Consider the following 25,316-nt stretch of genomic DNA (forward strand, 5'->3'; position numbering starts at 1 on the left):
CAGCTGGAGTCTAGCTTCAGTGTGATCCCATGGGGAGCTCTGGGGCAAAAGCTGCACCACAGGGTTAGGTTAGGAGGGCTGGCCCTTTGTACCCCCATGACAGTCACTTATTGGCCACTGGCCTTAGAGGCCACGTGTCTGTGCGCCTGTCCACGTAGCCTCCTGGTCAAGGTGGTTCCCATTTGCTCAAGGTGGCTCCTCTTAGCCAAGGGCAGTACTCCAGAGAAAGGAGTAGTTTTGAATTGTATCAGCCAACTTTCCCAGCAGCTCAGGGAAACGGCCTGGGTGCACTGGCTGGTAAAAGGGATCTGGGCAGGGCACCAACACCAATTCTGAATCCCAAGACACAAAAATCATTTGAATCTGAGTATTGCTTCATTAATCTCTGTGTTCCCAGAGACGATGCGTCAATATTCCTTTGTACACATGTAACTGGTGAATAAACCAAGGCAAAAATCAGTAGCAAAATTGTCCTGCACTTCTAAGTAGCTGTGATTAAAGATACTGTTCAAGCAACAGTTACCCTATTTCAACATTCAGCCAGCCTGCTGAAATACAAAACTGACAGTAACAGCATAAATTCCATTTTATATTCATTTTCATGATCAACAATAGTACAGATGGTTTAATCTTATAGTATGACCAATAGGTGGCACCAGAAGCACCCACACTTATTGCAACTAATTTATGCGTTTTGTATATATTTGCTAAAATGTCAATTCCTCTCTACTTAGATTTTTCATGTTAAAAAGGCACTTATAGCATGAAATCCAAATCAAAATTTGGTAACTTACATTTTCCATTTGCTATTTGACCTCTTCCTTGTAAGGTTATTTGAATGTGAAAAAAAAGAGGGGGTGATAGGGCCAGTGAATTCAGAAAGAAAACATCTATTCATTAGCAAAAGGAAGGAAAAAAGACTGGAGTCCTGCATCCTTTTCCTTCAAGGTCTCTTGAGTGTATAAATGCCGAAGATTATTAGGAAATATTTGAATAACAGGATAAAAAAGTCAAGGATACTGCCTCCAAAACATGAACTTTATTCCCCACTGAAAACAGACTTGGATGGCAACCAAGTTGTTCAAGGATTGCCCTGGCCAGTATCTGACCACAGGGCTCCACTCCGGGAAAGGTCTCTGAGTCCAGCATTCACCATTTTCAAATTTGTTTCTTTTGAAGTTTGTTCTTTATTGTTGGTGAGGGGAAGTAAAGAGGTGGGGTGGGGGGCGGTGTGCTGCATCTTCCAATTTTTTTTTCCCCCCAGCAATCCAGCATTGCACTTTTTTCCTCTGTCAGGCTATTCCAAGGAGCAGAATGACTTAGTGGAAAAAAGCACTGAACTGAGAATTAACCCAAGATACACTGAACTGAGGAGAAGGAGGCCACTTTTACTATGTGATTCTTCAACTATGTTAAAAATGGGGGTACTGAGTCTCAGAAAGGTCACTCAGGTCTAGCCAGGACCTCCATCCAGTTTCTCTGACCCCATGGCCGAGTTAAATCTAGATGTGCCATGAACTCACTGCGCAAATCTGGACATTTCACTGGACTGGGCTTTAGCTTCATCTGTAACATAAGAGGCTGGGCTGCCTGGCCCTGACACATCTTCCAGCTAGAAACCTCCAGATTCTGGATAGTACGTGTAGAGTGCAGTGTCTTGTGTACAGATCGGGCCTGGAGGTGTGGTTTGGCACCACAGTCCGTAGGAAGGGAGGGTAAATCTCACTTTGATAGTGTTCCAAAGTGGAAGGTGACACGGCTATTATACAATGCGTTCAACAGTCTGGTTCTTGTATTTGGGGGGAAAAGTAAATATCAGGTCCTGATTAGCCTTTCCTATACCTGTCGTCAGCTTATTATACTGTAAACATTGTGCCTCTGGGAGCTTTCCTTTGCAAATGAAATGATCCCAGGGTTTGGAATTCCTTTTCATGCCATGCTCTTCTGCCATGCATGCCACAAATTATTTTCATTGCCCTTCTCTGAACTTTTACTATTTTTGCTCTGCCTTTTTGACAGCAAGGCTGATTAAAGGGAATTTTTGTTTTGTTTTGTTTTGTTTGTTTTTTTACTTAAAAGAGGCAGCAGGACTCTTTTTTAAAATTGAAGTATAGTCAATTTACAGTGTTGTGTTAGTTTCTGGAGTACAGCCTAGTGATTCAGTTGTATATATATATATATTCATTTTCATATTCTTTTTCTTTATAGGGTCTTACAAGGTATTCAGTATAGTTCCCTGTGCTATACAGTAGGACCTTGTTGTTTATCTATTTTTTTAATTGAAGTATAGTCAGTTACAATGTTGTGTCAATTTCTGTTGTACAGCATAACGTTTCAGTCATATATATACATACAGATATTCCTTTTCATACTTGTTTTCATTATAGGTTACAGCAAGATACTGAATATAGTTCCCTGTGCTATACAGTATAAACTTGTTGTTTATCTATGTAATATATAGTAGTTACTATCTGCAAATCCCAAACCCTCAATTTATTCCTCTCCACATCCTCTCCCTGCTGGTAACCGTAAGTTTGTTTTCTATGTCTGTGAGTCTTTCTGTTCATTTGTGTCTTTTTTTTAGATTTCACATATAAGTGATATCATATGCTATTTGTCTTTCTTTTGTTGGCTTACTTAGTATGACAGTCTCCAAGTCCATCCACGGTGCTGCAAATGGCATTTTATTTTTTATGGCTGAGTAATATTCCTGTGTGTGTGTGTGTGTGTGTGTGTGTGTGTGTGTGTAAAACATCTTCTTTATCCAATCATCTGTCAGTGGACATTTAGGTTGCTTCCATGTCTTGGCTATTGTAAATAGTGCTGCTATGAATATTGGGGTACATGTATCTTTTTGAATTAAAGAGTTTCCTCCAGATACATGCCCAGGAGAGGGATTGCTGGATCATACGGTAAATCAATTTTCAATTTTTTAAGGAATCTCCATACTGTTTTCCATAATGGCTGCACCAAACTACATTCTAACTAACAGTGTAGGAGGGTTCCCTTTTCTCCACACCCTCTCCAGCATTTACCGTTTGTGGACTTTTGAATGATGGCCATTCTGACCGGTGTGAGGTGATACCTCTTTGTAGTTTTGATTTGCATTTCTCTGATAATTAGTGATATTGAGCACTTTTTTCACATCCCTATTGGCCCATTGGATGTCTTCACTGGAGAATTGCATGTTTAGGTCTTCTGCCTGAGGCCACAGGACTCTTGAATCATACATATAGATTCCTTGCTCATTTAGATCTCCATAATGTGAATGGGAAAAGTCAGGAAAGAGGAAGAAAAGAAATTAACCTTCACTGAGTGCCCACAATCTGTCAGGCTCTCTGCTAAATCCATTTGGTGTCTTATCTCTTTTCACCCTCTTGAGTGGGAGGCAGTGTTGTGTAGTGGTTACGTGCCCAGGTGCTCCAGTTGGACAGATCTGGCTTCTCATCCAGGCCCTGGCCCTGCTTCACCGTGTAACTCTAGGCAATCAACAACCTTTCTAAGCGTTGGTTTCCTCGGTGAGACGATGTACATGGAGTACCTAGTTATTAGCGCAGAGTAAATAAATGCTCAGTGAGTATTAGCCAACATCTAGATGCAAAAACCAAGGTCCTAAGAAGTTAAGTAAAAGATTTTCAGACTCAATTTTGATCTGACACTGTGATGGATAGCTGTTCTTTCTTTACCCCAGTGCTCCTCTTCACTGGGGAAACCATCCCACCACCCATGATTTTGCTAGAACCGGCCCCCTACCCTACCTGTCTCCAAGCTACTCGGGGCAAGGATCGGGGAGCAGGGGGCGGGGCACATGACTCAGATCGGGCCAATTAGAGTGTCCTATCTTGTTTACCATGATTGGTATGGGGCAGGGTCAGCAACATTTTTCTGTACAGAACGGAGAGCGATATTTCAGGCTTTGTGAGATGTAAAGTCTCTGTCACACTACTCGATTCTACTATTATAGCAGAAAACACAACCCATAAATGAATAGGTGTGGTGTGTCCAATGAAACTGAAATTTATGGACACTGAAATTTGAATTTCATATAATTTTCAGGTGTTACAAAGTATTATCCTCCTTTTGTTTGTTTTTTCAACCATTTAAAAATGACGAAACTATTCTTAGCTTGCATACTGTCCAAAAGCAGGAGACAGGCTGGATTTGGCTCGTGGATTTGTGGACTCCTGGTCTAAGAGATGGGCATGTGACCCACACACGGCCAAAGTCCTGCTGTGAGACTGAATAATACGTGGACACCGGGAGGGAGTGTGTGCCTTGTCCCTTTGGATTGTGTCTCATGGCTTTCTTGCTTTCCACATGGAGAAATCCTGACTGTGGCAGGAGAGAATGAGACCAACAGCACAAAGAATCAGAGCCAAGGAGAGCCAGCTAAGGGTGAAGAAAGAAACGGAGCCCTGAAAACTTCATTGGAGCCTCTAGATCTAGCCATGCCTGGCAGTTCCACGAGGCAGTGGATTCTTTTCCTTTTTTCCCCCAATCCAGTTTAAGTCAGGTTTTTTATTGTTGTTTTGTTTTTGTTGTGGGGGGGATTAAGGTTATCTGTTTATTTATTTATTTAATGGAGGTACTGGGGATTGAACCCAGGACCTCTTGTATACTAAGCACACACTCTGCCACTGAACTGTACCCTCCCACCCACCAGTCAGGTTTTGATCACCTATAGTGAACGGGTTCTGAGAGAGACTTATGGGTTTGTTTTCAGCACACTATGCAATACCACCTTACAAAATTATTATGAAAAATGGAAAACTAGCATGTATTGTGTACTTATCGTGCGCCAGGCAGTTTAGTAAGTTACTTTCACAGGTGATCTCTCATTTAGTTCTTGTAACAATCCTCTGAGGTGGGCATGATTTTCCTCATTTTACCTGGAGCACACACACACTTGATGCCAGGAGATTGCTTGCTCAGGTCCAGTGTTTGATGGCAGAATGGAGAAGCTTGAAGGGATTTTAGAGGGTTGGGGGAGTGGACTTCTCAGGTCCCTTTGCTTTCCCATGTCAACACTCCAGGAAAGAACGATGGGAGAGTAAACTTTGTCAGAGCATGCTTAATCCCTTTTCTGGGAAAGAGAGCATGTACTGATCAGGAATCCTCACTGCTCCTTCTGGCCATGTGGGGCGGTGGGGAGTGGCGGTCCTGGAGTTCTCACCCAGCTGCCCGGCAGAGAGTGGATGAGCAGCTGAGGCGCTGGTGAACAGCCTGGGTTAATCCAGGCTGCAGTTTGCAAGTCCCTTGCAGGACCGATCCAGGATTTCCTTCAGAAGTATCACTTCACAGCAGCTGGCTGGCTTGACTTTGCCAACTGCTTGACCCCTGGCTGCACAGGAAGCTTCAGCAGGTAGAACTTGGCCAACCTGAAGAGCAGGCACCCCTGAACTCCTTAGGACAGAACAGAAAGGTTTGCACAAACAAGGTTTGCATGATACAGGATGAGAAAGGAGCCAGGGAAAATAATCCTTCCCATCCATTAACCCTCACCGTGATAGGTCAGCCCTTTTGAGTTTTGACTTGAAGACAAAAAGCTACCATAGTAATAGCTATGGTTACTTATTAGACAACTACTGTATCTCATTTCATTTCTTATTAGAACAGCTACCATTGTCTATCAAATAATCGCTATGTGCCAGGTACTTTACTTACATCATTCTTAATCATTGCAGCAACCCTGCAAAGTGGACAATAAATATTGCCTCCTATTTTATGGACAAGGTAACTGAGGTGACTAGAGGTCACAATATGATGAACACTAGGCGGGAAGGGGAATTTGCACCTGGTCTGTCTCTATTTCTACCTCACTGTCGTAGGGGGTGAAGGATTAAATGAGAAGGGAGGGGCAATACTTTTCCAGCCTCCAAGAGTTAGTTGCTCAGGACGGGTCAAGCCACCAGAAATAGAAATGGAACTTGAGGCTTGAATCCCTCCTCAGGCTCTGGGACTCTTTAAAGGCAGAGTTTTTTGTTATTTTGTATTTACCTGGTGTATCCTCAGCACCTAACTCATACTTCACCCTGAGCAGGAACACAAAGAATGTTTGTTGAATGAATGAGTGGGTGAGTCCAAGTGTCTGCTTCCTGTAAAACAAGAAAAGGCTGAGGGGACACTGACTTGATAAGGTCTTCTCTTTGTATTTGTTACTTTCAGGATCTCTTAAAAGTCATGAGATACAGGTGTCAAGTCAAGAGCCTAAATTTGGAGACTGTGATGAATGATTTGGTAACTTCTTTTGTGACATCTGAGATGTTTCAACAAGGATATATTACTACTAATGTGATTGAAAGGCTGTAAGTTTGCCTTTTTTTAATGGAGGTACTGGGGATTGAATCCAGGACGTTGTGCATGCTAAGCATACACTCTACCACGGAGTTGTACCCCACCTCCCAAAAGGTTGTAAGGTTTGCCTTGAGCTTGTAAGGAAGAATATACATCCTGGTCATAATAGATAAGATTTCTGCTGAGGGCACTGGCATTGTGACAGAGTTTCAGAAGATACCTGGCAGAATCTCTCATTTGTGGTGGGTTATTTAAAATTACAACATACGCACATAGTGCTTATGTACTTCACAATAAATAGTGTAAAGAATTTTTTAGAGAGTCACGAGAACTCACAGGGCATCCACACTACAATTTAGTGCAACGGACTAGAAGTTTACGTAATTTCGCAGGTCATTTTCTAGGCAGTGATTTACCTAATGACACCCTAGTGGCCTAAAGGAGTTAATGCATCTTTCAAAAATGCTTCCCACTGGACTGCTGATGAGTAGCTTGAAGCAGGGAAAGAATTTGATTTAAAAAAAAACTTTCTTTAGGCCTTTCTTTTCTTTTTCTTTTTTTTTGGTAAAACTTAATTAGGCAGAGATCAAGGGCTGGTGCTAACAACGTTAAGCAGAGACTTCTAGAAGGCAAGTCTTTCACAAGAGGAAGGAGGACAGAGGTGGAAGAAATTGGGCAAAAAGTTCAAAAACTGGAGCTCTGACTATTTCCTGCCTAGCAGGCAAGCCCTGAGCCTAGTTACCCTTTGCTTGCTCTTTGAGGCAAGGCTGAGTTAGCAAGCTATAAATTCCACTCATCTAAGTGTGAGGAATGTGGAGATGAATGTGGGGAAGTCTTCATTCCAGAGGAAAGGGCGTGAGAGTGGGCCAGCTGGAGATGGAAGACAGGACATACCCCAAGTGCGAGCCAAAAGAGATTTGAAATTAGAATCTGGGCTCAACCTGCATCTAGGTTTTAAGAACTCTGATTGTAAGTGGATAGGGCTGTCAAGTAGTTGGAGGACATTTTGTAGAGACCTGAAGTGACACAGCATTGATTTGCCCAGAAAAATTAACAGCCTATTTATCTGATCATTTGAGTCAATGTATCTTATTGGCAAGGAGGAGCATTTGTGCAGGGAACAGTGACCTGCAGGATGAAGATAAAAAATAGGAGAGGCCTGCAGAGGTGAGCAGGAGAAGGTCAACTGGTGCAAAGAAGCTCATCTGGCTTTGCCATCAAAGGCAGCTTGATGGAGACGGCTTGTCTAAACAACTTGCCAAATTTCCCATGGGTTGTGGAGGACGCCCTCCCATAGAACTCATGGCCTGGGATCCAGGCCTGGCGCTTACTTTGGAACTTGTTGTGAAGGATCATTTTTATTGGGAAGTGTGGTTTGGAATGTAAAACTGTAGAGGATTCTGTCTATCTTTGAAAATCAATGTTTGCTGGCACCAGCTAAGGCTCTCTGGGTTTTTGGATATTTTACAACTGCCTCTTTCCTCACTGTGATTAGACTAGGTATAAACAACGACTATGTGGGAACTAAGAATTCAAGGATGATGACTCTCTTCAGGGTGGCTTTGAGTGGAAGGACTTAAATGTATATTCTCTTAATGTGACCTCACCCAGTCATAGGGTGACTGGATAGTAGAAAAAGTATTGCATTAAATGGCCATAAAGTGGGGACTCCAGGCTAACTCTACCATTGATGTGTGAAGTGGAGCAAGCTATTTAATTAATTTCTTGTATCTCACTTCTTGTCCTTACCTTTAGTATTTTCTTTCCTCCCCAAAGGAGTTCTTATCAAAGTTAAATAAGTGACCATATGCCTTTTTTAAGAATGAAAATTGATTCAACTGCATTACATGAAGAAGGCTTAAGGGTCTGGGTTTAAATCCCAGTTCTATGACTTACCACCTGTATAACCTTGGATGTGCTTCTGAACTTGTCAGTGCCTTGATTTCCTGGTCCCTAAATACCTCTCTCAAAAAGTTGTTGTGAAGATTGAATAATGTATGTAAAGCATCTAGCTTACAGACGGGGCTTGCTAAATTATGCTGGTTATGATTATGACTCCTATCCAGTAAGAAACATGGTAAGTTCCTAGACTAGTACGTAAGCTGATATGTGGTAAGTATTGATGATGATTATTGTCATTAATGTTTCTATCAGATATGGAAAAAAATATTCAAAGGCAGAATTTCTCTGGCCTCTCTAGAGAATGGCTGAATAAAACAGAAGTAAATCCAATCTACGCTAAGCAACCTGGGCTTTATTGGCCTTAAATTTTTCCCTGCCACCTCCCTAACTTCTGTTTCATGCGAGTTTTCATTTTACTCATATAGGAGCAATGAAGGGACTAAAACCACTCACAGTGTTTAATGCATAGGCAAAACCCAAACTGGGGATGGGCCCTGGACATGACTTCTTAGCAATAGCTTAGCAACAACCACAGCCCCACAAGAGGGATGTCCTGCCAGAGGCCTCAAAGCCAGGCGGTATCCTTCCACCAACTCACCACAAGGGCCTGAACCAAAACAGTGGGGGAAAGAGAGCCATGCTTTAAAAATTATAGGACAAAGACATGCAAGTCCAAAATATTCATAGGCAGAATGCATAAAACAATCTTATAACACCCGTAACTGCTGAGAGAGAAGTAACTACACACCAAGACTGTTTATCTAGTGAAAACTTACTGTTGGGTAACAAAATAGGTTAAGCTTGCTGGAAAGCTAATAAAACACCTAGATACTCATTTTTCTAGCCCAAAGTTCTCATGGTTACATCTAAAATTTTTTCCTGCCCATTTAATCTTTTCAGAGGCAGTTCTATTTTTGTGTTTAATGAGCTTCTGAAAACTTACATGAAAAGTTTAATATATAAAAATCAAGCAATAGCCTTGCATGCTATATGAGGAATTTTATCCCCAAGCACTAAAAAAAATGATAAAGTCCCTCGTATATATTAAAAATGTTTTAATCTTGGATTAAAAATAGAAACCTGAGTGTTATATATATACAGTGACTATTTTATATATTTTATACTATATATGTGATTGTTTTAAATGGTCAAAACACAATTTAAACATTAAATACAAACAATAAAATTTCCTTTCTAAAATAATTTCTTACCTCAAATTCTGCTCTTAGCCTATTTGAAATGACATTGTGAGGACATAAATATTGGTTTAAGGTTAGGAAGGAAGACTTCCTGATGGTAGTTTTTCACTGGCTTGGGCAGGGTATTTTGCAGCAGAATGAGGCAACCGACAAGTGGATTATAAGGCTATTCAGTTTTCTGCCAAATTGTTATCTTGGATTAAGATGGTAGAATGATTATACAAGTTAATCTTGTTTCTTCCACCCTCAGAAGCCCTTAAAATAACATAAATGATAATGAAAAGGAATTAGGGTTGGTATATTTAACAAAAGATAGAAAGGAAGGAAGGAAGGAAGGAAGGAAGGAAGGAAGGAAGGAAGGAAGGAAGGAAAGAAAGACGAAAGAAAGGGAAAAGAAAGAAAGAAGAAAGAAAAAGTACAGGACACCCAGTTCAATTTGGATTTCAGATAAACAGTGAATGATTTTTTAGTATAAATGTGTCCCAAAAACAATATTTTGGACTTTACTGTATTTTATCTGGCAGCCATAAAAAGAATACATCTATCACATTATACCATTAGTGTATCAAAATTAGGAAGAATTTTTGGATTGCATCTGCCTGGATTTGTCCTACAAGTCTACTTCTAGGCATTTACCCAATAGAAATGAAAAGGTATATACACAGATACACTTATATAAGAATTTCACAGCAACTTTATTTATAATAGTTAAAAATATAGAAACAACCGAATTCTTATCGGCAGTATTATGGATAAACAATTTGCATTCCTGACGAGTTCCCAGGTTTTGTTGATGCACTGGTTCAGGTACTACGCTTGGAGAACTACTGTTGTAGAGAAATCTATAAAAAATAGATTGGATCAGAAAGAAAGATAAAAGATTAAAAGAAACTCCCAGCTCCGAGTAAGGGTGGCTAAAAGTCAAGAATAGTAGGGGGACCCAAGATAACTAATTATCTGGATAATTAATTACAAGATCATTTGGATAATAAATTATCTGGATAATTAATTACAGACCTGCATTCAGAGCAGCAAGGCCAGTCATGTCCCTGACCCCCACCCCCACCCCCATTGCCACCACCAGTGAGTTGCCAGCAGCAGCAGCCTTAGCGCCTGGGTTACAACCACGATAGAATATCTCTCCAAACAATGTGAACTTCTGATCTGGGGCAGGATAGTGACGTGTGGGGGTAGAAGGCTGAGAGAGAGAAATCGAAACTTCCAAAATGGATTCGGAAGAAATTAAAAAAAAATTGTCATCTTTGCTTAGGGGAAAAATTCATTGATGTCGTCCCATGCCCACGGAAAGCCCTTCTTGTCTGGCAGTGAGGGGAGGAGGTGGGGTGGAGAGGACAAGGGGTTTTAGCCTGCCTGCCTGCCCCCCAGCCAAGTCCCTGAAGTGGGATCTCTTGGTCAAGGCCCTGCCCACTTACATGAAGATCTCAGCCACCCTCTCTTCTAAGGGAGAGGCCTGCTGGGGAAAGTGAGCCTGAGCCGCTGCAGAGGGCGCCCACGCCAGGCGCCTAAAAGTCGTGCGCATGTGGACAGACCACTGGGGATGAGCAGGCATCTGAGGGCCACCAGCATCAAGACCAAGGAGCAAGAGGAACAAACTGACCAAAGGGAGCAAAGCTAACTTAGCGAGCAGAGGAGAACCTGAAAAAAACACTAACTTGTGTAACTAGGAGCTATTTGAGAGGCTACTACATGTATTTAAAAAAATATATATATATGTATATATATTCATATACACACACACACAAAATTACAGCCTAAGGCTGCCAAAGAAATGTAATAGAAGCGACGACCGTGTGGCGTAGGACTGTCGCGTACTGTTTCTCTTGTTTTCTTTGTAAATAATAATGGCTAGATGTAATAAAGTAGGCACCAAAACTGCCAAATAGAAAAAAATGTGCCCCTGCCAAAGCCGAACTGTGGGTTGGCAGGTGGTGTACCCGTGGGAGACCTCAGATTGCTCATTAAACTCCAAGTGTAGGAAATTCCAGATTTGGTGTGGGAAAGGCATTTTAGGGGTGGCATGTGTAATGTGTGAAAATTGGGTTGTATGAAAGCTGAATATGTGAAAGTTAAGAACCATCTGTGTCCACATTCCACTGGGTTTTCCCCAGAGCTTAGTAATATAAATCTTTCAGCTTAAACTTGGGGTCACCATAAGAATAACTCATATCTGTATGTCACTTTGCCACTTAATAGTTTAAAAACACATTTACTAATTACAATATTTAAGCCTTATCCTGGGAGGCAGCTAATATCCTATTTTACCCTTGAGGGATCAGAGGCAGCCAGCAATTTGCGTCTTCCTTCCAGGAAATATAGAAACTCGTCAGAAAGGCAGTTGTGCAAATTGTTTCCCAAAGGATGATTTGCAGATTGTTGATCCCATAGGATAGTGGTTCTCAGACGTCAGTGAGCAGCAGAACTGCCTGGATGGCTTGTAAAAAAAACACAGATTGCTGCCCTCTCCTTTTTCCTCCTCCTCCCCCCCTAACCCCAGCTTCTGAGTCAGTAGGTTGGGTGGAGCCTGGAAATTTGCATTTCTAACAAATTCCTAGTTGATACTGCTTCAGGATCCACACTTTGAGAACCACAACCATAAGATATGCTCTGAAGAAAGGGTTCCATGGTCAAACTGAGAGATATTAACTGTATAATAGAATACAAAATAGCTTCTGCTCTATAAGGGAAAGAGGAGGAAAAATGAGAATAGTTATACAAAATAACAGGATTGTGAATAATTTTAATTTTAAAAATCTTTCAAATGCCATGAGTATCTTGTCTTTTAAAGTAAAATTGAGGGTGATGAAAAATAACTAAAATAAAAGTGTATCTACAGGTGTTAATGAAAAATACTTAATGATCTGGGGAAATATTAGTGATGTCTAATATGTTTTTAACCATAGACCTTAAAATAAATCTGTTTTTCCTATGTGCCAGAGAGAAAGATATATGTACACACACACACACAGAGAGAGAGAGAGAGAACTACCCCTGAGTTTTTACAGTGGTTATCTTTGGATTTTGAGCTTACACATAATTTTTAGTTTCTCCTTTGTGCTTTCTACAGGATGCACATATTATTTACACAGCCAGGAAAATAAACCTGTACTTTTTAAAAAGGTGCTTAGTGTCTGCAGGAATCTCAATTTTTAAAAAAATCCCCGTGCTGTTTTGTTTTTTCTTTAAGATCACCTTTAAAATTCTACCTTTTTTGTTTAACCAGTCTCTCTGATAGAATTACACATTGCTTGTAACATAATTCATACAAAAGGCAATTTGGGGGCTATTTACTAGTGCAAAAAAGGGATTATACCATTAAATCAACTTGGATCAAATTACCACATTTCATTTCATTGCATATGGGCTGTAATTAAGGCAAGTCTAAACTAGACTGATCTTTTTTCTTTCCAGCTTCTCATAATCTAATTTCATCTTGCCTACTTATGTAGTTTACTTAACTGTATTCTTACGTGTTTTACCCAACTAACTATATTTGAAAACTTCCCCAGAGTTACAGGCCAGCCTCTGACATTTATACATAACAATAAGTGTCTTGTTAATTTCAGAAAAAGAATGATATACCTGTGCTTACTGGGATATGTTTATTGCAACAACCACACACTGGACAAGTGGGCTCCCATCGTACAAGTTCATACTGTACGAGTTTCGCCATAGGCAAAGTACTCCCCCTAGAGAAAAAATGAATCAATAGTTTAAATAGCTGAATTTTAGAAGTTGATTCACTGAATTTTTAAAACATTTCCCAGATAGACTCAATACAATTTTTTTTTTTTTTGCAATAGGTAGCTTAAATCAGACTAGGACCATTTAAAATAACCCAAAATCATTCTTATTCTGGAACATGTTCATCACAATGTAATATGCTCATGAAAACTGAGTTAATAATGCATTTGTTGTTTACCTGTTAAGTGCCCAATTCTGTAAGGTCTACAAAAAGTGTCCTGCCATGAAATGGCTTCTTTCTAAATTGGTAGAGAGAAAATTTACACATATAAAACAAATGAAGGACAGTAAAAACGGGTGGCTCAGTGAAGTTAGTCCACTAACCAAGAGCAGGAGCTATATTTGCATCATCTTTAAAGCTCTCTAAACACTACTCTAACAGATCAGTGGCAGTTCAGGCTATTTAGCAGTATAGCAATTCCTCAAGGATTTTTAAACTGACTAAAGTGAGTTCTTGCTCTGGGAAATCTTCAGTAAGGAGGTGTTTCTCTTTTTCCCTCCTTTCTCCTGCTGCCTTCAGTACATTTATTGTCCCACTACAAGCTGGTGAGGGAAATAGACAAGGGAGAGCTTTTCCTCTTAGGGAAGTATGGCACCTTGGACGCTCTTGGCTGCAATTAAGAGTAAAGCCCACTCACATGGACATAATAAAAACAAAAATCACCTATCTCAGAGGATAAGAAGCACAGAATGAGGACGGGTTCCAGGTGTATCAGGAGTAGAGGCTCCTGTCAAAGGACCAGGCTTCTTATCTGCACCTGTCCGTCTCCATCCTCAGGCTGGTAGGAAAATGGCTGCTGCAGTTCCAGGAGGTGTTCCCAGATGTGGACAGAGCCTGGAGCAGGGGTGGGCAAACTATAGCCACCACCTGATTCTGTAAATGAAGTTTTATTGGGAAACATCCTGCTGAGTTCCTTTACGTATTGTCTGTGGCTGCTTTCACCTTAGAACAGAATTGATGCACCAGAAAGTTTGAAAAGTTTTCACAGAGCCACCCAAACCAAGAGACAGCCGGACCACTGCTGCTCCTTGTTCGCAGTATCCGTTCCTGTCTCTAATGATCCATCCATCTGTCCACCCACCCATTGATCCATTACTTTCAAAAACATTTATTGGATACTGTCTGTCTCTGCATGGCTTATTTTATTTTATTTTATTTGGGGGGGTAATTAGGTTTATTTATTTTTATTTATTTTTAGAGGGGGTACTGGGGATTGAACCCAGAACCTCCTGCACGTTAAGCATGCACTCTGCCACTTGAGCTATACCCTCCCTCTGCATGGCTTCTTTGAAACACACATACACACACACACACTCACACACACATACACACACACACACGCACGTGGCAATATTTTAAGAGAGAGAAAGATTCCAGACACCTTCTTCTTAGAAACTTGTTTCTGACCTGCTTGATTCTGAACATTTCTAAACCCTTGTTCCTTGTTGCTCCCAGTCCCTGGACTAATCATTCTCTGTCTTCTCCCCACCTCCTTCAGGCTTAGAGTGTCTTCTTCACGGGACTCCCTCACACACTGAGTCTGATTCTTTAATAAGCTGAGACTGTGAGAGTGCAAGGTGGGGATAAGAGAGGACAGGAACACGGAACAGCATCTGCTGAGGGTCTCATTGTGCAGGACATCCTACGTGTTTCTTATCTTCACATCTGAAGTCCGAGCAGGCAGGTATGAGGAACCTTGGCAAGCAGCGGAGGAAGGGAACGCAGAAGCACACTTTCATTAATAGTTACTGGGGAGAGTTTGTTGCTCCAATTTGTTTAACAATTACCTGGGATCTTTTCATACTCAGGCTCCTGCTAAACTAGATATTCTTTTTAGTCCTTCCCTTTCCTAGCCTTTCTGAGGCCTTGGAAACTTAAAATTAGAGTGAAACTAAAGATGGCACTGAAAAATATTCCATTCTACATGACTTGTTTTTGAGAGGAGCTTGTGCAAAAATGTTAACAATGCTGATCACAAAGGGAACGATATCAATTTTCTGTGAAATGAAATGTGAAGAGAACCATCATTTATTGAGTATCTACTATGTGATTTGCATATTAATCTCATCTTGTATTCACGATCAGCCTGGGATATATTGAGATTACTTAAAGTTAGATATGGCTGCAAAATGCATAAAATATGACCAGAGTGGTTTAACAAGTTAGGGGTTTAGCAGTCCAGTAATTGGTGCTGGCATTGATTCCGTGTCTCACTGATGACATCAAGGAACTAGTCTCTTTTTTTATGCATTAGTCTCCTTAGCAAGTTGGCATTTAGTCTTATGCTTGTCTCATGATTGCAAGCTGGCTGCATCAACTCCAGATATCACATCCTCATTCAAGGTAGAATTAAGAGGGAAGTCAAGGGCCAGCCACATTAGTCCCCATTTTATCAGGAAAGCAAACACTTTTCCAAAACCTTCCTCATCAGACTTCTAGTTAGTTATCATTGGCCAGAACTAGATCAGATGGATACTTTTAGTAGCAAAAAGTGGAGAAAGTAGGAGCTAGATGGTCAGGGTGGCCCTCGACTAGGAATGGGCAAATAGCAACCACATCTGGACCACAGCCTGTTTTTGTAAATAAAGTTTTGTTGTGACATATGCACACTCATTCATTTAGGTATTATCATGCCGTTTTCAATGGCAGAGTTTTCACAGAGGCTCAATGGTCTGCAAAGTCTAGAATTTTGCTTTCTGGCTTTTTACAGAAAAGTTTGCTGACTCTTGCCTTAGACCACTCATGAGCCATCACCTAGTTTAGTTGCTTTCCTCCCCCAAATAAAACTGGGAGAGCTTCTGAGAGCAAAAAGAAGGGCCACTGTCACTGGCTAGGCCACCAACAGTATCTGCCACACACAGCTATTGTTAACCTGTTTTCGATGAGGAGTCTGAGGCTCAAAAAGGTTCAGTAACCTGCCAGGGACACAAGATGAATGAGTGCAGCCCGAAGTTCAAGCTCAGGGCTCTCTGACTTCGTGTCCATTTGACCCTATCATATTTTTCTGAGTTTTCTTATCTGGGAAGGAGCTGTGAGATATCCACCTGTCATTCAACTCGGCCCTTAAGTGAGGGCTACAGAAGGACAGAGAGCCAATGGATCGATTTTGGTAAGTTCACAGGATAGTGAAGCATTTACTTTTAAATTCTATTTCAGTGTTCATTTCCCACCTTGTTCTCTCTCCACCACATATACACACGGGCTAGTAGACCCTCATCTACTTTAAGAAAGGTTTTTTTGTCTCATCTTTTCTCCCCAGCACTTCACATAGCACCTAACACATAATAAGGACTCTGTAAAATTCAGTTGTACTCCTGACTCCGCTACTGTCTCATAACAAGTGAACAAAGCCCACTCACGTGTGCATGTATTACCTCCCCAGTGAGCCTGTGAATTACATCAGTGGATACCCACTCTGCATTCAGGATATGCAGAATGACTGAAGGACATCTCTCACCCCAATACCGGCTCCGTTTCCTTGGAACAGAAAATGATCACAATCGTAGTGTTTAAGGGCCCCCTGGATCACCTCTGGTCTGGCTGGTCAGTCTCATCTCTGTGTGATGGATCTCAGACCTCAACCTTGGGCAGTTTCTGACCCTTCATTTCCTCTGCAGCCTTCAAACGACAGCACAAGGGTTAAGAGAGCTGACAACAGCGTACAGGACAAATTAAAGGGCAAAGTTTTGAAACGAAGAAGAAGAAGGCTTTGGCAAATCTATTTTTCTTCTTTGTCCTCTCTCCTTTCTTCATAACTCAATCCAAGGGGAACAGGAAGAAACCACTTCCTCTCTCCCTGTCTTCCTTTCCAGATGTCATAGGCTTCCTCAAATGCTCCCTCTCTTTCTGGCCCGCAGGTCTTAGCTACTTCCTTAGCCTGGAAGATGCTTCTTCCCCATCCTTACTCACCTTCATCAGGCCAACTCCTCTTCTAAAGTTTTACTTTAGAATCCACTTTCCTCCAAGGAGCCCTGCCCAGTGTTGGAAGATGTGCCTGATATCACAGGCCTAGCATCCTGTATCCTGGGCCTAATTGTCTGGCTGACGGGTTACTTCTTGCATGGGTCTGTGAGTAAAACCTCTGAGGAGCCACATCTGGCTTATCCTACGAGCTCAATTAGTTACTGGCCAGTGAAAGAATGAGAGCAGGAGGAAGAATTCTGAAGGCCCCTAACCCTTCCCACGTGTCAGGCCAGGGAATTCCTACTCGTGTTTGATTCCCTCTTTCCCGGAGGTTTCTGTTTGCTGCTCAGACTTTGGAAGCTGTTAACCAGGACTAACGTCTTTGTTTGGAGATCTTATCTGCCTCCTTCACCACCGGGCATCGTTTTCCTCTGCCTCTCCAGCCAGGCATTCCTCCACAGCCAGAGAGGCCCACTGGTATGTGGTGGAGCCAGACGCCCTGGACAGGGTGCAAAAGCTACAGCGTAATCTTGCCTTCTCTCAGGGCCACTGACCAGAGGAGACAAAAACGGCCCCGCCTGAGCTCTCCTGACGAGAACCAGCCAGTGGCACTGAAGTTTCCTTCTGTGTTTAAAATTCCTTATCTGGCATTGCTGGCAAGTCAGCAGGCCCACAGGTCAATGGAGGCTTATCTCCAGAGCTGGCTCTTCAAAGAGATACAAGCACACCACTCCCCTGGGTCAGATAGCTGTGCCAGTGAGAGACGGGAGTAATTGGGATCAGCCAATTCAACATGTGTAACGCAACCCATGAACCGTTTTTTAGAAACAAAGTTTTTTCAGGTTTTTTTTTTTTGACCATTATAAATCAGTGCTCATTATAAAAAAATTTGGCAAATCACAAAATGTGCAAAGAAAATTGCTTAACAATTTAGGATTTTTGATATGTTTCTCTTAAGTCTTTCACTAGGTTATTTCTTTAATAGTTGTCATCATATACATTTTGTAATAAATATAAAAATTCATATTCTGGCTTTTTTTTTTTACAGTTAAACAGGAATATTTCCCCAACTTTTTACATAATTGGGTAAATGAAGTCTTAATGGCTACCTCATGTGTATATATTGAGTGATTTATTTTCCTATTTCCTAATTGTTAGGTATTTAGATGATTTCCAATATTTTTTATCTGAATTGTTACAAATGTCATTGAACATAAAACCTTTTTTAAATTTATACTTATTTCCTTAGACTGGATTCCCAGGAAAGGAATCAAATAACATGAATATTTAAGGTTCTTGTTTAATCTTGAAAGACAGTTTGACAGAAAGGCACTCCTAATTTATGCCTCTAACAGCAATGTTTGAAAATGCCGGTTTATTACCTCCTAGCCAAGACTAGATAGCATCCTTCAATGTTGTATTTTTTTTTTTATTTGATAGGGAAAAAAAAATTCATCGTAGGTTTAACTTGCATTTCTTTCATTACTAATGAGGTTAAACATGTTTTCTCAAGTAAGTGTTTCTTTTTTGGGCCATAATTTATGTCCTTTTTCTGCCTCTCTATTTGGCCCTGTACTGTTTTTCTTATTAATTTTCATGTGAATTAATTCTTATCTTCCATATGCACTGTGAATATTTTCTTCCTATTTGTTGCTTTCTGTTTGATTTTGGTTTGTCAGGTGTATAAAAAATTATTTTTTGTACTTTGAGGTATATCTTTTTAACATTGTGTTATCCTCTGTTGCTTTTAAATAGTCTATCTCCTACATATTTGATAATTATTCTTTATTTGCTTTGACTATGTTAGATAGTTTATTATGTTTGTCTGGCTTATGAGGACAGTGATTAAGAACCCAAAATTCAGAGTTAGATTGCATAAGTTCAAATACCATCTCTACCATCCATCAGCTCTATAATGTGGGGCAAGTATCTTGATTTTCCCATCTGCAAAATGGGGACACTCATGTACAGGCACCACAAACAATTGTTGTGATGATTGAATCAGTTAATATATGTAAAGCACTTAGAACTGTTCTTAGAGACTTACAGTAAGTGCTATAAAAGTGTTGGCTATTAGGATTTAACGAGTGGGGACTTATATTGATTTAAAATCTGAGAAAGCTAAGTTCTATTTTGCTATCTTAAAAAAAATTTAGTTTTCAAAAATTCTTGGATAATTTCACCTACTTGATTTTCAAGGTGAAATTTCAGTCATGATCGTAAAAGGATTTTCAACGAGAATTTTATTGGCCTTGCGCATCCTCTTTTGTGTAGGCTCACAAGGTTGTATAGCATGGTAAGAGACAATGGAGTTGTGGTTAAGACAGGAATTAAAGCATCAGATACACCTGGGTTTGTGTACATCTCAGTTGCGCCACTTTCTAGCTGTCTGACCTTGGTGAAGTTACCTTCTGAGATTCAATTTCCTCATCTCTAAAATAAAGAAGAAGTAGTAATCATAGAAGCTGCTACAACCCAAATGTCCATCAACTGATGAATGGATAAGCAAAATATGATATATCCATACAACCGGATATTATTGGGTCATAAAAAGGAGTGAAGTATGATACATGCTACAACATGGATGAAGCTTGAAAACATGATGCTAAGTGAAAGAAGTCAGTCTACAATGATCACCTATTTTATGATTCCATTTATACAAAATATGGAATAGGCAAATTTACAGAGATAGATAGTAGACTGGTGGTTGCTTAGAGTTTGAGAAGATGAGGAACCTGGAGGTGATAACTAAAGATTTCTAAGCTAAGTCTCATATGGTTTGAACTGATTGATGGTACCAAGATTGTGTGCCTGCATCCTTGTTGCAAAGGAGAAGGACAACTACATTGTAAAATTTACTATTTAAAAACGGGAATTTCCCCTAACATAGGGAAGGCTATTTAAAAGACAATGAACAGTCATGATTACAATCAGATACAAGGACAAAGACTCCCAGGAAACCCCAAATCTAGGGAGTGGGAAGAGGAAGAGGACCCAGAGAAGAATACAGAACGGGACAGTGATACAGATGGAAGACAACACAAAAAGAAAAATAATGGAAGAAATGGATTAAAGAGTTTCAAGAAGGAGAGAGTAGTGGTCAGAATGTTAGTTCTATTGTGAAAAAGAGTATGAAAAAGAATGTATGTATGTTCATGTATGACTGAAGCATTATGCTGTACACTTGAAATTGATACAACATTGTTAATTGATTATACTTCAATAATAAAAAATATATATATAAAGAATATTAGTTCTATGTAGAAGTAAAATAAAGGCTGAGAACTATTCATTGGCTTTAGCCATTAGGAGTTCATTTATGTCCTTCATAAGAAAAATTTAATTAGTATGATAAGGAGGAACCCTAATTTTAATGGACTGTAAAGGTAATGAGAGATGATGATATAAAGACATACACTCTCTCAAGAGTTGGGGATCTAGTCCCACCATGGGGATGTTGTAATAATCGTCACGATACTTGGGTCTTTGTAAAGCCATATGAAGTAGGACTGTTATTCCCCTTACATTACAGGTGAGACCCAAGGTCATACAAGGGGCAGATTTGGATCTTAACACCCACGCTTGCCTGACATCAGAATCAGAAAGGACCCCTAGGTATAGATCACAATGCCAGTATTTTACAATAGTTTGTTTTAGGGCAATTCCCAAAGTAACAGATTCTCACAATAAGAAGGAATTTGAACTCTGTTCCACTTCTTGATTCCACTTCTGTGGTTCCTTCTTAGATCCTTAAAGCCAGAGTATGTCTCTACCCCATCTTCTCATCATTCTTTATTTATATTTTGTTTTTGAATCATGTCTCCCTCTTCTGGTAATAGATCTCTGATTTTATTTTTTTTCTCTGAGGTATCACCCATTCTCTCAAGCTCGGTTCACTTGCTTTGGCAAGTGCTGACTCCATCCTTGTGTCTAGGGCTGGGCAACGCACTCATTCTTGACCAGTTAGACCATGGCATCCCTCTGGCCACTGTGATAAGTTTAAGGATAAGCTTGCGAACAAATTCAAGCCCCTGAAAATCACATACAGGACTTAGGTCGTACTGCTATGGGAAAGAAGCCCTAATTTCTGTTGTATTTGAATCTTGGAAGATATAGAACTAGAGCTCTGGGAAGCTATCTTCCCTTCACATAGAATCTGAGAGTACAGCTTACACTTGGAAGAGCAGATCCAGAAGCTGGAGAGAGTTGGGGTCCCAGTGAGCCCTTGGATCAAGCCCCATTTGAGGCCAGCACCTTGGTACTTTTCATTATATGAGCTAATAATTTTTGTTTGTTTAAGTCAGTTTGAATGGGCTTTTCTCCCACTTGTTACCAAGAAAGACCCAGTATGTAGCTTATCACTGCCTGTGTGGTGTTTTCTCCCCTAGAAGCATGTTAGCCACAGGGTGCGTGAATCCTTCCACACTTCTTTTTGTGCTCCACCCCCACCAATGCCTAGGATTTTTAAAGTAGTAAGTACTTAAATGCCTGAAGAGTTCAACAGAATTGAATGTGGGCTGATTCTTCCAACAGTCCCTAAAAGTTGCTCCAGAAAAGCTTCCTGTCTATAAGCTCGCTCACTGTCCCTTTTGTGTCTTAATCACAAAAGTAATCTACAAAAGAAGTTTCAAATATTTGATCTTTCTGTTTGTTTGATTTCATGTTAAGCTGGAATTTATGTAAATATGTACTTGGAATGTCACTGCACGCTCCAACGAAACAGCTTGCAAGATGCAGAGCGGGCTGCTCTCTTGGTGGCTCAATAAAATGAAATGCTCATTTTCTGTCCTTTGTAAAAAACTAGTTTTTCTCTGGGGCGTGGCTCCTTTCACACAAAGAAACTGATATCCTCTCAAATAAAAAAAGGGGCAGAGAAATAGGATGGCTTTCTGTTTGTTACTGTGAAAACTTGGCAGCAATCCTGTGCCCAAATGGCCATGAGCTGTTGCTGTTGTGCAAAGTTTAGGAACGCTGTTCTTTCAGGCTGGCTGGGCTCATTAAACAAGAAAGCTACGGACAGAAGGAAGTACTTCCAGAACACACTGAGGAACACCATTAAAGGTTGTGTCATAGCAATGGACAGTTGAAAAATCCTGATTTGCTTGTATTAACAAATGCTGAGATTTTTGTTTCCTACTGAAATGGTTGGGAGAGTGCTCTATGCCATATCTTTAAGATAAAAACCAGAAACACTAGAGGAAATATTGCAAGTTGATCATAATACGATTCCAATTCATCATAACTATAATTACTCAGTATGTGCCAGACGCTGTCCCAAGCATCTTACGCATATCAGTGTTAGGTAGGGACTATCATTATCCCTGTTGTCCAGATATGAAACTGAGGTACAGCATGACACTTAACTTGCTCAAGGTCACACAGGTTGTAATGCAAGATCTAGAAGTCAGACCAGGTAGTATTGCTTCAGAGCTTCTGTTGTTAACCATCAGGCTTTATTGCTTTTCAGACTATTTGCACAGATAAGCTGATAAGCTTGTGGGTATATGGGAATGTGACCTTTGGGGAAAGTCATCTTGCAACATCTATTAAAATTTAAATTACACATACCTTTGACCTAACAATCTAGGAACATGTTCTAGAGAAGAAATAAACTTATACTATAGGGTTTACAGGTAAGAATATTTATTGCAAAATTATCAGTAGGAACTGGAAAATGCCTGAAGGCCCATCAGTAAATGCAGGTAGAATTAACTGTGAACTAATCATCTTTGACAGGTATATTTTGAATGAATTTGTTGACCTAGAGGTATATGTATAGGTATATGATGTATCATTAAATGGGAAAAGCAAAGAACGAAGAACTGTATGTAGTGTGATTGATTTGTATAAAACAAGGATCAAAGAATATCTATATTTGTATGTGGTTTCATGAGAATTGAGTGGCAATAGGATACAGCAGGCTGTTAAGTATTCAGGGGGTGGGGGAAAATGGACACAAGGAAAGGCGAGAAGACAAATACTTAAAAACAACATGGAACAATAAGCATGGTATAATGTCAGGTTAAAATGTCCAATATGAAAGTCCATATGAGTATTACTGCAAATATGTGTAATACTTGAGTAAGCATTTAGGGAAGAGCTAGATGGTAACAAAGACAAGTGTTATATCAAACATTAATCTGATTAAATGACAATTGTGTGGAAAATTTTTTTCTTGGATTTTGTTTATTTTCTAAGATAGATTTTTATAATAAATCATCATTAATGGGAAGAGGGGAAAGGATTTAAACCTTTTTAGGAGAGGAAAAAGTCTGGAACCCAATGGTAAAATTAAGATGAAATTGAATATCATGTGGCCAACAGGGTGCAATGCGAACACGGGCTCTGGGAGCTGTGGTGGAGGCGGCACCGCCGAGCGTCATGGGCTGGGAGCCCAAGAGGAAGCAGTCAAGGCAGCACTGAGCTGATATGGGACTAGATGCTGTTGCCACCTTTGCCCACATCCTTTTTCTTGGTGGGGGGAGGTGGTTAGGTTTATTTATTTATTTTCCATGTTCTTGATTTGTGACTTGTTTAGCCTCAAATCACAGCTTCTTGTTCACTCAGCTAGCATTTGCTGAGTGCCTACTGTGTGCCAGGTCAGATGCCTGGTACCTATTCTGTGGTAAGCTTGCTTCTGTCACAGAGGATAAAACAACTGTCTCCTTCCTCCCCCAAATCTTATCTGAGTATGTCTGCCTTCCCCCTTGGCAGAAGAGAAAGGGAACACTTTTTCTTATATTGGGGTGGGGGTAGGCAGTAGACTTTTCACTGGGATCCATGTTTGACTCATAATGGCCCTCTTGAATATCCATGACCCACCATGGCAACATGAGGCTCTCCATAACCTGACCTGTTTGATCTGTCTCCTCTCCTACCACTTCCCACCCTCTATCTAGACCACCATCCCACATTTCTGAGCATCCCCTGGACATAGCATGCTTTTGTAAGCCTCTTTGCCTTTATAATTGCCAGTCACTTCGCCTGGAAAACCTCTACCCATCCTTTAAGAATCAACTCATGTATTACCTCTGAAGCCCTCAGTCACTTTCTTAAAGGATTTATTCCTCCTTTCTGGTCATCAGTACTGGTTGTTGCTGGTCCTTGAGGTCTAGAATAAGTTCAAGAAGTTGGAAATCTGTGAAATAAAGTTCCCATGTGACATTGAGACCCTAAAGACAATGAATCTTATCTGGTTCAGAGCAGATGTGAAAAATCACTTTAGAGATAGGAAAATTCCCAATCCTATAGGATTTGACTGCAACTTGACTGAGGGAAGAAAGAAGTCACAACTCTAAGAGAGATTTTTTTTCAGTTACAAAGCACAGAAAAAGAGTCTTGAGAAGCAAATGTATTTCCCATCCCAGCATTGCCCTAGAGGGAGATACTTATTGCTGGACATACAATTTAAGTTATTTCCAGGTCTAATGACAAGGGGGTCCCTACTATGCTGATGGACACAGGAAGTTATCAATTTCCAGTCCCATCAGCAAGACCATCATTATTGTGAGAAAGATATGACAGAATATCTTAGCCGGGCCCACAAAGCAATATTATAATTACAGCCTTCTTACATAGCTTAATAACAAGGAGCAAATGCATCCTTCAATATAATACTGATATTCCAATCTATCTGACAGTTTTAGTTCTCACTGAAAAATTGTTAAATAATCATTCTGGTGTCTGTTTTTGGTCTCCTGTGCATTTTATTTATCTTGAGTCACCAGCAGGCCTTTACCATCCCTGAGCACTAAACTCATATAGTGTTTGTACTGACAAAGCAGAGGAAGAGGTCTTGGAGTTTGGCGGTCATCAAGACACAGGCCAGCGGTTCTCAGCCTTTACTCCACAGCACCCATGGTGAACGGTGTCCGTGTGAACGGTTCCCCTTCGTAGTCCAAGGCTTATGTGACTTCCCAGTGTGCTGGCTCTAATTCCGTTTTTTTCTTTTCTACTTAAGAAAGCATATCAGAATTCAAGTGAGTACCAGATGGCTGTGCAGTTGCCATGGAAACCTTGAATCTGCTCTAATTTTTTTTAAAGTAAATGACTCTTTCTCTCTCTCTCTTTTTTTCAGCAGCCCCACCCTAGTCTGTCTAGTTTTGAGGATGCAGTCTATAAAGTCCTTTAGTAGGTAAGTGGCATGATTATATTTGTATTTTAGGAATACAAAATGGCAGCTATGTAGAAAGCTACTGCAGTATTGAGCAAGAGCTAATGATGACCTAAATCATGGTTGTGGCAGTGAGGATGGA

The 25,316-nt window shown here is 40.4% G+C and overlaps 1 protein-coding gene across 5 annotated transcripts in view; it reads left to right on the forward strand.

Annotated features, from left to right (window-relative positions):
• The window catches only part of TMEM135 (transmembrane protein 135), a 271,979-nt gene that overhangs the window by 8,954 nt on the left and 237,709 nt on the right, over positions 1 to 25,316 (forward strand). For all 5 annotated transcript variants that reach the window (XM_031460511.2, XM_031460510.2, XM_031460513.2 and 2 more), the window contains exon 3: positions 25,139 to 25,195. The gene's annotated coding sequence lies outside the window, so the exon portion shown is untranslated. The remainder of the gene's footprint in view (positions 1 to 25,138; positions 25,196 to 25,316) is intronic.

Source organism: Camelus dromedarius, chromosome 12, assembly GCF_036321535.1.
Source record: "Camelus dromedarius isolate mCamDro1 chromosome 12, mCamDro1.pat, whole genome shotgun sequence".
Taxonomy (NCBI): domain Eukaryota; kingdom Metazoa; phylum Chordata; class Mammalia; order Artiodactyla; family Camelidae; genus Camelus; species Camelus dromedarius.